Raw genomic sequence first — 12,173 nt, 5'->3', positions numbered from 1 at the left:
AGTTGTTTCCGGGGAAATGGTCTCTTCACCCCGACATCTTCCTGGCTATATGCCAAAGATGGGGGATCCGGGACGTAGATCTGTTTGCGTCCAGGTTCAACAACAAAGTCAACAACTTTGTGTCAAGAGCAAGGGATCCACCCACATACAGAACAGATGCGTTGGTGACCCCATGGGATCAGTTCTCACTGATTTATGCATCCCCTCCTATTCTGCTGCTACCCTGACTTCTTTACAGGATCAAGCAGGAAAGGAAGTCGGTAGTTCTTGTGGCCCCAGCGTGGCCCCGAAGATCTTGGTATGCAGAAATCATAAAAATGTCAGTAGGGGCCCCATGGACCCTACCACCACATCCAGACCTGCTATCGCAGGGACCAGTGTTCCATCCTACCTTACAAACGCTAAATTTAATGGTTTGGCTATTGAAACCCATATTCTGAGGAATCGTGGGCATTCAGGCTCAGTGATATCTACATTGGTTAATGCAAGGAAGCCAGCTTCCAGGGTCATTTATTATAGAGTCTGGAAGGCATATGTTTCCTGGTGTGAATCCAGGGGTTGGCATCCTAGAAAGTATGTTATTGGTAAAATCCTTGCCTTTCTGCAAATGGGGTTAGAGATGAAGCTGGCCTTGAGTACTATCAAAGGCCAGGTCTCGGCCTTATCAGTATTGTTTCAGTGACCACTTGCTTCGCATTCTTTGGTCCGTAGCTTTATACAGGGTGTAACGCGGCTTAATCCACCGGTCAGGTCACCCCTGAACCCTTGGGACTTGAATTTAGTTCTGTCAGCATTACAGAAGCAGCCTTTTGAGCCGATACGACATATTCCCTTGGTCCTTTTGACAAGGAAGCTAATTTTTCTGGAGGCTATATCTTCTGCAAGAAGGGTATCAGAGTTGACTGCTCTTTCTTGTAAAGAGCCATATTTAATTATTCACAAGGATAGGGTAGTATTGTGTCCTCATCCTAGTTTTTTGCCGAAGGTGGATTCATGTTTTCATCTAAACCAGGGTATTGTTCTACCTTCATTTTTTCCAGAACCCTGTTCTACGGAAGAAAAGTCACTATATTCTCTGGCTGTAGTGAGAGCAGTCAAAATCTATTTGGAGGCGACTGCTCAGATTCGGAAAACGGATGCTTTGTTTGTGTTGCCTGAAGGTCCTAGAAAAGGACAGACAGCATCGAAATCTACGATTGCTTAGTGGATTTGGCAAGTAATTATTCAAGCTTATGGTTTGAAGAGGAAAGTTCCACTTTTTCAAACCAAAGCGCACTCCACCAGGGCTGTTAGTGCTTTGTGGGAAGTGCATCACCAAGCCTCCATGGCTCAAATCTGCAAGGCCGCAGCTTGGTCTTCAGTCCATACATTCACCAGATTCTATCAGGTGGATAAAAGAAGACATGAGGCTATTTCCTTTGGGCTCAGTGTGCTGCAGGCAGCAGTATAGGTCCTCAGGTCTGATTGCACCCTATTTTTGTTTGTGGCTCCCCTCCTCAGATAGCATTGCTCTGGGACATCCCATACAGTAATTACTGTGGCTCTGTGTCCCGTGATGTACGATAAAGAAAACAGGATTTTTATAACAGCTTACCTGTAAAATCCTTTTCTTGAAGTACATCACAGGACACAGAGGTTCCCCCCCTCTTTCTGATTACACGTCTATTGCTTTGCTACAAAACTGAGGTACCCCCAGTAATGGGGGGGGGGAGTTATATAGGGAGCTAAACTTCCTGTCTAGGGTGTGCCAGTGTCCATCACCTAAAGGTGCCTATATAACCCATACAGTAATTACTGTGGCTCTGTGTCCCGTGATGTACTCCAAGAAAAGGGTTTTACAGGTAAGCTGTTATAAAAATCCTTTTTCTTTAGTGCAGTCCAGGTGTTGCTGGCGTCTACATCTTCACACTTGGCCTTCCGATTCTTCCCATGCAGGCTGCCAGCAAAAAGCCCTCTGAGCAGAACCACCCCCTTTTTTTATTTACAAGACAGGGAGGAGGGCAGAGCCCAGAAAATGCCCAGGAAAGTGCAAGAAAGGCTTAAACTCTTCCTTCCCGAGCAGCCCGGATAATTATCAAACCAACCTGCCTATCTACACTTGTATCTTATACAACAGCACTACACTAGTTTTCTGACCATTGGCTATACATGCTAAAAGAGAACAAACTGTTCCCTATACTTATCAATAGAAAACTTGTATAAGTCAGGCTTTAAAGTGGAACTCCAGCCAAGATAACAATAAATAACCACATTTTCCCTTTAGTACTTTTTCTGCCACTAGATGACCTCAATCTGATGACCAGCATTATTCAACCTGCTTCCTCTGAGTCCCAATCAACCTGAACCCTCTAGCCTGTTACTGGACAGTAAAAGTAGTAAAGTGATAAACTCACCTCTCTGTCACTCTGCTTTCTTTTCTTAATCAGCACAAACTGATTGGCTGCCTGTGCTGCTTCTTAATGCTAGCTCTAATCACTGTGTTCTCCCTGTGGGGACGCTCCCCCCTCCTGCCGGGAGAACACAATGGCTCTGCGATTACCCCTGACTGTATTGATGGAGGAATTGAACGATTTTCTTTCCTGCAACCCATGGTTGCTAGAAAGAAAATCGCTTGATCAATGACCGGCTTTAGATTTGTGGGTAAGGAGAGTTTTCGTCCATCCGTTCCCTTAATAAATGGGGTATAGGAAACCCTACGTTGGTCTCTGAGGGCTCGGGCTACCCATTTGCCACACTTGTCACCAGATTTATACACTAGCTTCTTGCAAGATTGGAGTGTTGCTTTAGCTCTGTAACGAAGGAGGTCAGAGACCTGCCGACAAAGATGAGCAAGTTTGGCCCCCCACAGCAGGGACTGATGACCTTTTATGTTGCAGCTAAAGGACCTGGATATCGGCCAACAATTTAGTCAGTTGTGCCTCTCTCGCCTTTTTAACACAGGATCCGTTTTGATCAAAATTCCCCATATGACCGCCTTATGGGCTTCCCACACCACACCGGGGTCACTCTAAGGGGTGGCATTTGTTTTAAAGTAAGCAGTGAGTTCTTGGATCACGTCAGTCAAAACCTCCGGGATCTGCAACAGGCTCTCATTCAAGCGCCATTGCCAATCCAGGGCGGCGGTAGAGTTAGACAGGGAGATGCAGCATGACCGGTGCGTGATCAGACCAGGTTACCTGTCTAATAAAAACATCTTGGATGAGAAATAGTAGTTGGTGTGGGACCAGAAAGAGGTCGATCCGAGAATACAACTGGTAAGGTGTAGAGAAGAAAGAGTAATCTCGTTCTCCAGGGTGTAAAATGCGCCAAGCATCCATTAACTGCAGATCATGAAGTTTTTGTTAGATATGTTTCCTGGAGCCGAGGGAAACAGAGGAAGTACCAGAGGAGGTATCTCTACAAGTATCAAGAGGAACATTCAAATCACCTCCGAGGATCAATTTACTTTCCACAAACTCCACCAGCTTTGAGAGGGTTTTACATAAAAACGAGTCTTGATGAATATTTGGTACATAAACGGTCCGGCTTTAGATTTGTATACTAAAATACACAGTACATGGTTAGAGGATTCCATTACAAAGTCATTTAAGGAATCTCTGGCTTTTACAGTCTCCATTTTAAAGGCAATCCCACAAATGAGTCCCCTGTCATTAAAAATAACATTGCAACACAGTGGCTGATATAAAGACAATCTAATAGAGCTGCTTGAACTATATACATTAATATTATCTTCAGCTGTCTGCCAAATGCTATTCCTGCCAGGAAACATAAAGAAGAACCTTTTATTGCGTAACTGGACTAAAAATGCAAGATTTCATAAAAGTTTTGGTCTGTTTGCCAGGCATCTCACCATACTTGAACAGTCATGACCGGTCTCTAATAGTACGCACAGGCAGGAGTTGGCTATCTCATGTCTGTTGGTGGCCCCCAAGAAGCTACTATCAAAGGGATCGAATAATGAGGTAAGTTGGAAAACCGGTATCAATCGCAGCCCCCCACAAAAAAAAGTGGGCCGGAGGAGCCTTTTTTCACCTCCCTCCCCTCGCCACAGAAGATACTGTTATTGCTCTGTCGTATGAGAATTTTCGTACTTTAGTAAACTATTACTTTTCGATATGGAAACTAGCATGCAAAAACGGACGATCATTCATCTGATAATCTCATTGTGTGTACCAGGCTTTACAGTTTCTTTTGTAGTTTAATCTACACAGTTAAAGCGGAACTAAACCCATCAATTTAACAGTTTCAAAAAACAGTTACATTCCCAGCATGCCGGGAATGTTAACTGTCACATTTGCTTGCGTTATCAACCAAACTCATACTGAGTTGGTGTCATGACTGATCACATGTACAGCACCATGGCAGTTGCAGGTCAAACAGAGGCTAAGATGGCGGCTTTCTTGGCTGTATAGGATAGGAGGGTTTAGTTCTGCATTCAAAAATAAAATGTACTGTATTGCTCAATTGTACATTTTCTTTCTACTGTCTTTCAATGAGACAATCCATAGGCATGAGATGACTAGATCAGGACAGGTGATTTAAGCTGATCTCCAGCAGGAGCAAAAAAACTCTTCTACTCCACAACCCTCTACACATTTTAATTAACTGATTTTACACAATAAATTACTTTATTTTTTACATAAATCTGCTTTCATATGACGAGTCTTTTTTCTTCTGGTGTGTAGGGTTAATGGTTCAGAGCTACATTGCTCCCTGATGACGTGGATGATCCCATTGGCTGTAAGAAGGGGCTTTAGGAGGGGTCCTCACAAAGTCCTGAAGTGAAGACATTAGGTGATATAACATTGTCACAATGTAAGTTTCAATAAAACCCAGTCCTGGACTGCAGTGACAGATTACTGATTTCCAATACAGGAAGAGGAACCGTGGATGGTCACATGACGGTGGATTCAAGAAAGTGAATTTGGTCTTAGTATTGTTGACTTTGGATTCAGGCAATTGAAATTGGTCTTAGTATCATTTTTGTGCATTTTATAGAAAGATTTTATAAGAAAGGTAAGCTCTTTCAAACATTGTATCATGGCTATGGCTAGCCTAACATGTTACAAAACTCTGATATTTCTGCCAGGGAAAATCTCTATGCAGCCAGACAGTTATGGGCCCCTAGGAGTCACACTATTATGGCTATAGTTTACACCTTAGAAAAATATATGCTCTGTTTTTTTTTTTTTTTTTGTGAAGGTTCAAAAAGGTCTGCTGTTATTAACATGATGAATGTGTACACTAGAAAAAGGATGTGGGAAGCAGGGATCCAAGTATTAATGAAATCAGAAAATATCCTTTAATTAAATAACCACCAAGTTAATATTAGAGATAAAAGATTTAGATTAAACAATTTTGAAAATGAAATGTCAGCAAACATATGGACTATGCAACTTTTTGAGATTGCCTCCACAATACGCCTCCAGGCTTTTCAATGGACAACATCCAACCTTTCCAACAGTAGCCAAACCTCACAGTTTGTAAACATCTAAGTCAAGTCTGATCTCTACCAGTCTGCTTGCCATTCTCAAAAAGGTCAAGACCATTATAAATACTTTTGTGTACCGGTGGCTTATCTGCTAAGATGGAAGTGATGAAGTGTCAGAGTTCTAGTTGGAGAAGACATGTTGTTTATATAAATACAAAATCCGGAGCAGATTTGTGTGGAGTAGGCAATCCAGATGATGCGATTATGAACAGTGAAAAGTTAATGGAAGCAGTCCATGAGATGTTAGCTCCCGCTACAACAGATAATGGGCTGCTTGGAACATCTCATGCTCACAGAGTTATCTGGAATGGCAGATGGCCATACTGGATGAGAGGCTGGACCTGGTTCTTATAGTACTGAAGGAAATTTGTGTTTTAATCTAATCAGCCTAAGAAAAAACAAGAACAAATGCCAATTTTTAAAAACAATCCAGTTGCAAGGTCATGTGACTAGATTATAAGACTTCTGGCAATATAGACGGTATACAGTATAACTGTATATATATATATATATATATATATATATATATATATATATTTTTTTTTTTTTTTTTTTAAGAATATGGAGGGGGCGGGGTCCATGGGCCCCATAAAACAATAAACTGGTTCTCCTTGTCCTATAAGTATGCTGTTTGCTTTGTGTAAGTAAAGAAATGGAGCTATTTTTGGAGATAAGGGAGTAAGGTCCATGAAGAATAGACAAGAAGGCTACTTGAGGGGTATTGGGTACAGTCAAACCTGTGGCCTAACAGTAGATTTCAAAGAATGCTTGTTGCGTACCTGCTCCGAAGCCAATATGCAGAGAGGGGCTCCCCTTGCAGCTAGGTGTGGTACACCTCTGAAAGTGCCACAGAAGGTATACGGCCCAAAGAAGCACAGGTTGCCAACAGGATCTGGATGGGTCCAGAAGAGCAATACCTTGTGAGGACTGCCAGGGCGTGGTGGTGCACAGGCGGTCAGGAACTCAGGAACTGCTTGGAATAAACCGTGCTTCAGAGGACAGCAGTGGACACCCAGCTGAGGGTCAAACACAGGCTGGCCAGTGGACACCTGGCTGAGGGTCAAACACAGGATGGCAAGAAGCAAGAGCAAATCCGTGAAGTAAGCTGAGGTCATAAACTGGTAATCAAGCAGGAGCAAAGTCCATATAGCAAGCCAGAATCATGCGCAGGTAATCAGGCAGAAGCAAAGTCCATATAGCAAGCCGGGGTCATGCACGGGTAATCAGGCAGAAGCAAAGTCCATATAGCAAGCCGGGGTCATGCATGGATAATCAGCAGAAGGAAGTTCAAGGAGCAAGCGAGGGGATGAGCCAGGAGAGGAGGTCAACAGGTCTGGAACGATTCGGGTCAAGAACAGGAGATCCAGGGAATAACACAGGGGTACAGGAAGCTGAGGACAATCCAGCAACTTGGGTCAGACAGAGGCAGTATTTTATAGGCCAGCAGGGGGGTTCATCTGTCACATGATGAGCCTATGGCACCCATTTCTTCTACTGGCAAGATTGCCAACACTTCCACGGCCATTTCCCTGACAATGCTTCCCAACAGTTTAAGGGAAAATATACATTACAGCTTTAATAAGTACTTAGATTTATTCACATTAGTCAAAGCTTCTGAAACAGATCACAATCTAATGTCCCACAGTAATACAGATGCACACATGTAGAAGGCCTAGTTCAAATGTAACCAGTATGTTTATAGTGTGAGCAAATAGTCATGGTGAGAACATGCAACCTTCTTGTAGACAGTGTTCAGAGTTGAAACTGAGCTCAAAGCACCAGTGATTAAGGTATATATGAAATAGGGAAGGATTGGAAATTCTGACATTGCTCAAAATGTAGAAAAACACAGTACTCCACGCGAAAACCTCTTTGATTACTTGAGGTTACAGCAAAGTAAGTAAAAATGCCATATTCCATCTCCACCAAGTTGGTGGAATATGGTAATTCACTATGCTTTTTATATAATCTCAATGTAACATGGATTGCTGTTTTTTCTACATTTTGAGCTATAATACAGTATCACCAATACCTGTACACTCCTAACCTCTCAACACCAGGGTCTGGTTCTGAATGTATTTGTTTGTGGGTATTTATTGCTGTCTAAGTCCCTGCTGAGGAGATTTACCCTCTCTATTTGGCCTGGTGATAATTGCCATTGGCAGGCCTGGACTTGCCTGGGGGCAGGGTGGCAATTGCCCCCCCGGGCCGCTCTGATGCTCCATAAAAAGGCCACCACCTCACTCACAGTACTAGTCCCGGCCAAGACCCAGTTCCGCTGGCTCCACCGCTGGCTGCCACTGTATGGTTGTTAAGACTGCCTGGCGTCTAGCAACCAGTGACGTCACGTAATGCAAAAAGAGGCCCCAGCATTCAGAGCGGAGGAGCATGTAACTTTCTCCTCCTCCTAGTGCTCAGCTCCACCCACCCCCCCAGCCTCTGTGGTCGCGGCTCCTACTCAGAAAAAGAAGGGAAGAGGATTTGAGAGTATGAGGTGAGGCTGGGGATGGAACCTGTCATGAGGGAGCCAGGCAGAGATGCAGGGACAGAGAAGATGGCAGCTGAGCTGGTGCTGGACAACAGATGACACCCTTGGAGGGAAAGAAAGGGGAGGGTGAGGTCACATCCTTAAATCTCAGGGGTTCATGCTGGGACTTGTAGTCCTTCACTTTTGGGGATATGACCCCCCAAAAGAAAAGGACTAAAAGTCCCCAGCATGAACCCCTCAGAGCTGAGGACCTCCTAACCTCTCAACACCAGGGTCTGGTTCTGAATGTATTTGTTTGTGGGTATTTATTGCTGTCTAAGTCCCTGCTGAGGAGATTTACCCTCTCTATTTGGCCTGGTGATAATTGCCATTGGCAGGCCTGGACTTGCCTGGGGGCAGGGTGGCAATTGCCCCCCCGGGCCGCTCTGATGCTCCATAAAAAGGCCACCACCTCACTCACAGTACTAGTCCCGGCCAAGACCCAGTTCCGCTGGCTCCACCGCTGGCTGCCACTGTATGGTTGTTAAGACTGCCTGGCGTCTAGCAACCAGTGACGTCACGTAATGCAAAAAGAGGCCCCAGCATTCAGAGCGGAGGAGCATGTAACTTTCTCCTCCTCCTAGTGCTCAGCTCCACCCACCCCCCCAGCCTCTGTGGTCGCGGCTCCTACTCAGAAAAAGAAGGGAAGAGGATTTGAGAGTATGAGGTGAGGCTGGGGATGGAACCTGTCATGAGGGAGCCAGGCAGAGATGCAGGGACAGAGAAGATGGCAGCTGAGCTGGTGCTGGACAACAGATGACACCCTTGGAGGGAAAGAAAGGGGAGGGTGAGGTCACATCCTTAAATCTCAGGGGTTCATGCTGGGACTTGTAGTCCTTCACTTTTGGGGATATGACCCCCCAAAAGAAAAGGACTAAAAGTCCCCAGCATGAACCCCTCAGAGCTGAGGACCTGACACCCCCCCAAATCAAAGAGATGCTGGCTGCCACAGAGGGGACAACCCCAGGCACACTGCAAGCAATGTGGGACAATTGCCCCAGGTGCCCAAGCTAGTGCCCCCACTTCTAGGCAAGTTAGTGGAGCCAAGTTCTGGCACTGGGCTCCAGGACACAAGGCTGGTTCACACGATGTTCAGGGAGAGACAGTAGGCTGGTAGCCTAAGCAACCCGTTGGAGGATTAATAAAGATGTGTCAGGCTACGTACATCGCGTAGGATATGCAACATGCTTAGGATACAATATGGGCGTAGCCAGATACTGCCTTTATTCTTCTTCTCTGGTGCTCCTCTTACAGTAAGGTTTTGGTTTAAAAAAAAAAATGGGCTGCTCAGTCTAACATGCCCACGCTTATTTTTTTGTCCCAGTCCAGGCCATGTCATTGGTATGAAAATTGATGAGAAATCCAACATTTTACATCAGAACAAAAATAGAGGAATTTTGCAATGTGGACATGCACTCTTCACTTTAGAGCAGGGTACTCTGTTGTATCTTCTGGACTGGAGGTGAAGGGTGAGCACTCCAACACAGATAACAAACAAAACCAAAGGGTTTAACTCCATTTTCTATACATTATTAAGAAAAAACCTATATATATATATATATATATATATATATATATATATATATATATATATATATATATATATATATATATTTTTTTTTTTTTTTGTTTTGTTTTTGTGTTTTCTTTTGTTGTTTTTTTGTGATGCATATAATTTCAGTATAGTGCAAAAGCAAAAAGGGGTTGACAGTTCTTTTGCATTTTTTTAGTTAACATCAAAACCATAAGTTGATATGTACTATGGTAAAATACATAGTATCTAAATAAACTAGCATGGTGTAGCATGGAATAGTAGTGGAGTCCATATATTGATACACTTCATAAAATCTACTCGCAAATCTATTATTTCAGATCATAATATACATGATCTCCTGCCAGTGACCTCAGACTTAAGAGTTCTTTTCCTCCATGCACTTTCAGATCAGGAGACCAAAGTGTATCAGATCTCTTAACTAACACGTTGGCCTTGTAAATTGAGAATGGATGGAGGACTTCTTAAACATTTTCTTCAAGGCTGAGGTCTCTGCCAAGAGACTTTATATAATGTCATGTGAAATTATCATGTTTATTTGTGAGTAGATTTTTTTTCAAATTTTTTGGTAAAAATTGGAATCCACTACTAAATCATGCCATTACTCTTTGATATCATGTATTTTGAGTGGTTCTTTATCTGTTGCACTCTGTGATCTGCAGTGGGAATGAAGGCGTATGGACAAATCACTATGTATGGATTTGTGGAAGTTGAATACAGTAGCTGTGCCCTTGTTACTCAGCAACTGCTGTCAAGTTGTTCGTCCATGTGGAGAGTTCAATACTGGTTCTAATATGGATTTGTGAAGTTAGTATGTCCTCTGAGTCTATCCCAGTTTTATCCTTTTTCAGCCTTGATGAAGGTGAAGTGGTGTTGCCCTGAAACGCATTGGCTGTTTTTATATTAATTTGTTTTTACCAACAATTAAAATGATCTTGGACTCTTATCTGGTTTTAGTCTGGCTCTCCCGTCTGTATTTCTATGGTTTGAGCTGTTATTGGGTACCCATCGAGGGAAGCCTTGCTGTGGAATCTGCCTTGTCAAAGCTATTGAGCGTATTTGACTACACTTGCATGTCTAAAAGTTCCCAGCTCCTCTTTGAGAGTGTTGTTTTGGATAGTGGAATGTGTCACTGGAGACAATTTTTAATCAGATTAAATACTGATTACTCAAGCTCATGAAAAATACAGGTACAAAATCTCAGCGACTACAACAAAGTATGGTTCTTGATCTGTTATAAACGAATAGGAAAACATTTCCAGAGTGAAGGATCAACATAAAAAAGATCAACATACTCCTGGCATGTTGGTGCTGCCAGAGCACTTGCATAGGCTATTCGCTGCAGAGCTTTAGCACACATTCTATCTGCCATTTATTTCAATGGAGGTCGTCTAAAATATTGACCCATAAACTTTGGCATAACGCCCCTGGCACCTGACAGCTTAGTTGCAAAAACACCTCTATTTTGACCTCCGTTTCTCCCAAAGGAAAAATTGAGTTTTTTTATTTTATATATTGTTTACACTGCATAGTACAATTTAGCAAATTGCAATTATCTTATATCTCCTTATTTTCAAATGGTAGACAAGTAACAGAAGTGCTCATAACATTTAAATAATTTGAAATGTAGATCCATTCACAGACAAAAAAAAGTAATAAAAAAAATGAGACAGACTCGATGGTCCACTCGATTTTTTTTCTGCTGTCACCTTTCAATGCTGGACTCTGGGCATAAATTCAAAAATTAACATTGACCCCAGAACCCCTCCTCTGTAAGCTTGTGAAAAATATAATGTTCTTTTTCTAGGGGATGATCTAATACAGACAGATACTTACCTTACTCCACAGTCCCACAGCAGCCAGTCGTCCTTTCCTCCGCTTTCCAGCACCAGGATGTGTGGATCGTGATGACATTGGATAAAGGAGTGTAGACAAAACTGGTTGAAGACCAGCAAGAAGAGTGCCTTCAAAAGAGAAATCATCACAACTGGAAATGGCAGGGAGGAAGACTGCAGAATCATGAACTAATTTAATCCCCATATTAGAATATCCCCTGAAAGACAAGATATGTATTGTTTTTGGAAGTTCTTTATTTACCAATTGACAACATTACTTGACAAGGAACATGGGTGCAACAACAACATCATATAAATTATTGTGGCATATAGTGCAGAGGATTATTTTCCCATCATTGATACCCCATAACATAAGAGAATCATACACAAAGTTGACGTTTCTGCTGCCTAGAAGAAACAAGCACCTCTTACAGATACATTGGCAACACCACTCCTGCCATTAATTAAAGTATAGGACCATAGTTCATGGCGTGGGGAAAGTGGGCAAAAAAACTATGCGGGGAAAGGAAAAAAAAAACAATTTATTCTTTATCAGTATATCTATACTAAAAAACAAAAGTCAAATATATTGCAGCTTACAACTCTTTAGATGTGGTGGCTGCATTACTTTTCTTTTTAAGGCTAAGTATATTTTCTGCAAAAAAGATACCCGTTGATCCTGGCAGAAATCCAACATCCTTCTTGTGCAAATTCCTGTGGATAACAAGGTTATGAACTTTTTTTAGCTTTAGTCTGTGAACTAGAAGG

This window comes from Aquarana catesbeiana, linkage group LG05, assembly GCF_042186555.1.
Source record: "Aquarana catesbeiana isolate 2022-GZ linkage group LG05, ASM4218655v1, whole genome shotgun sequence".
Lineage (NCBI taxonomy): Eukaryota > Metazoa > Chordata > Amphibia > Anura > Ranidae > Aquarana > Aquarana catesbeiana.
This window is presented reverse-complemented; position numbering follows the sequence as displayed.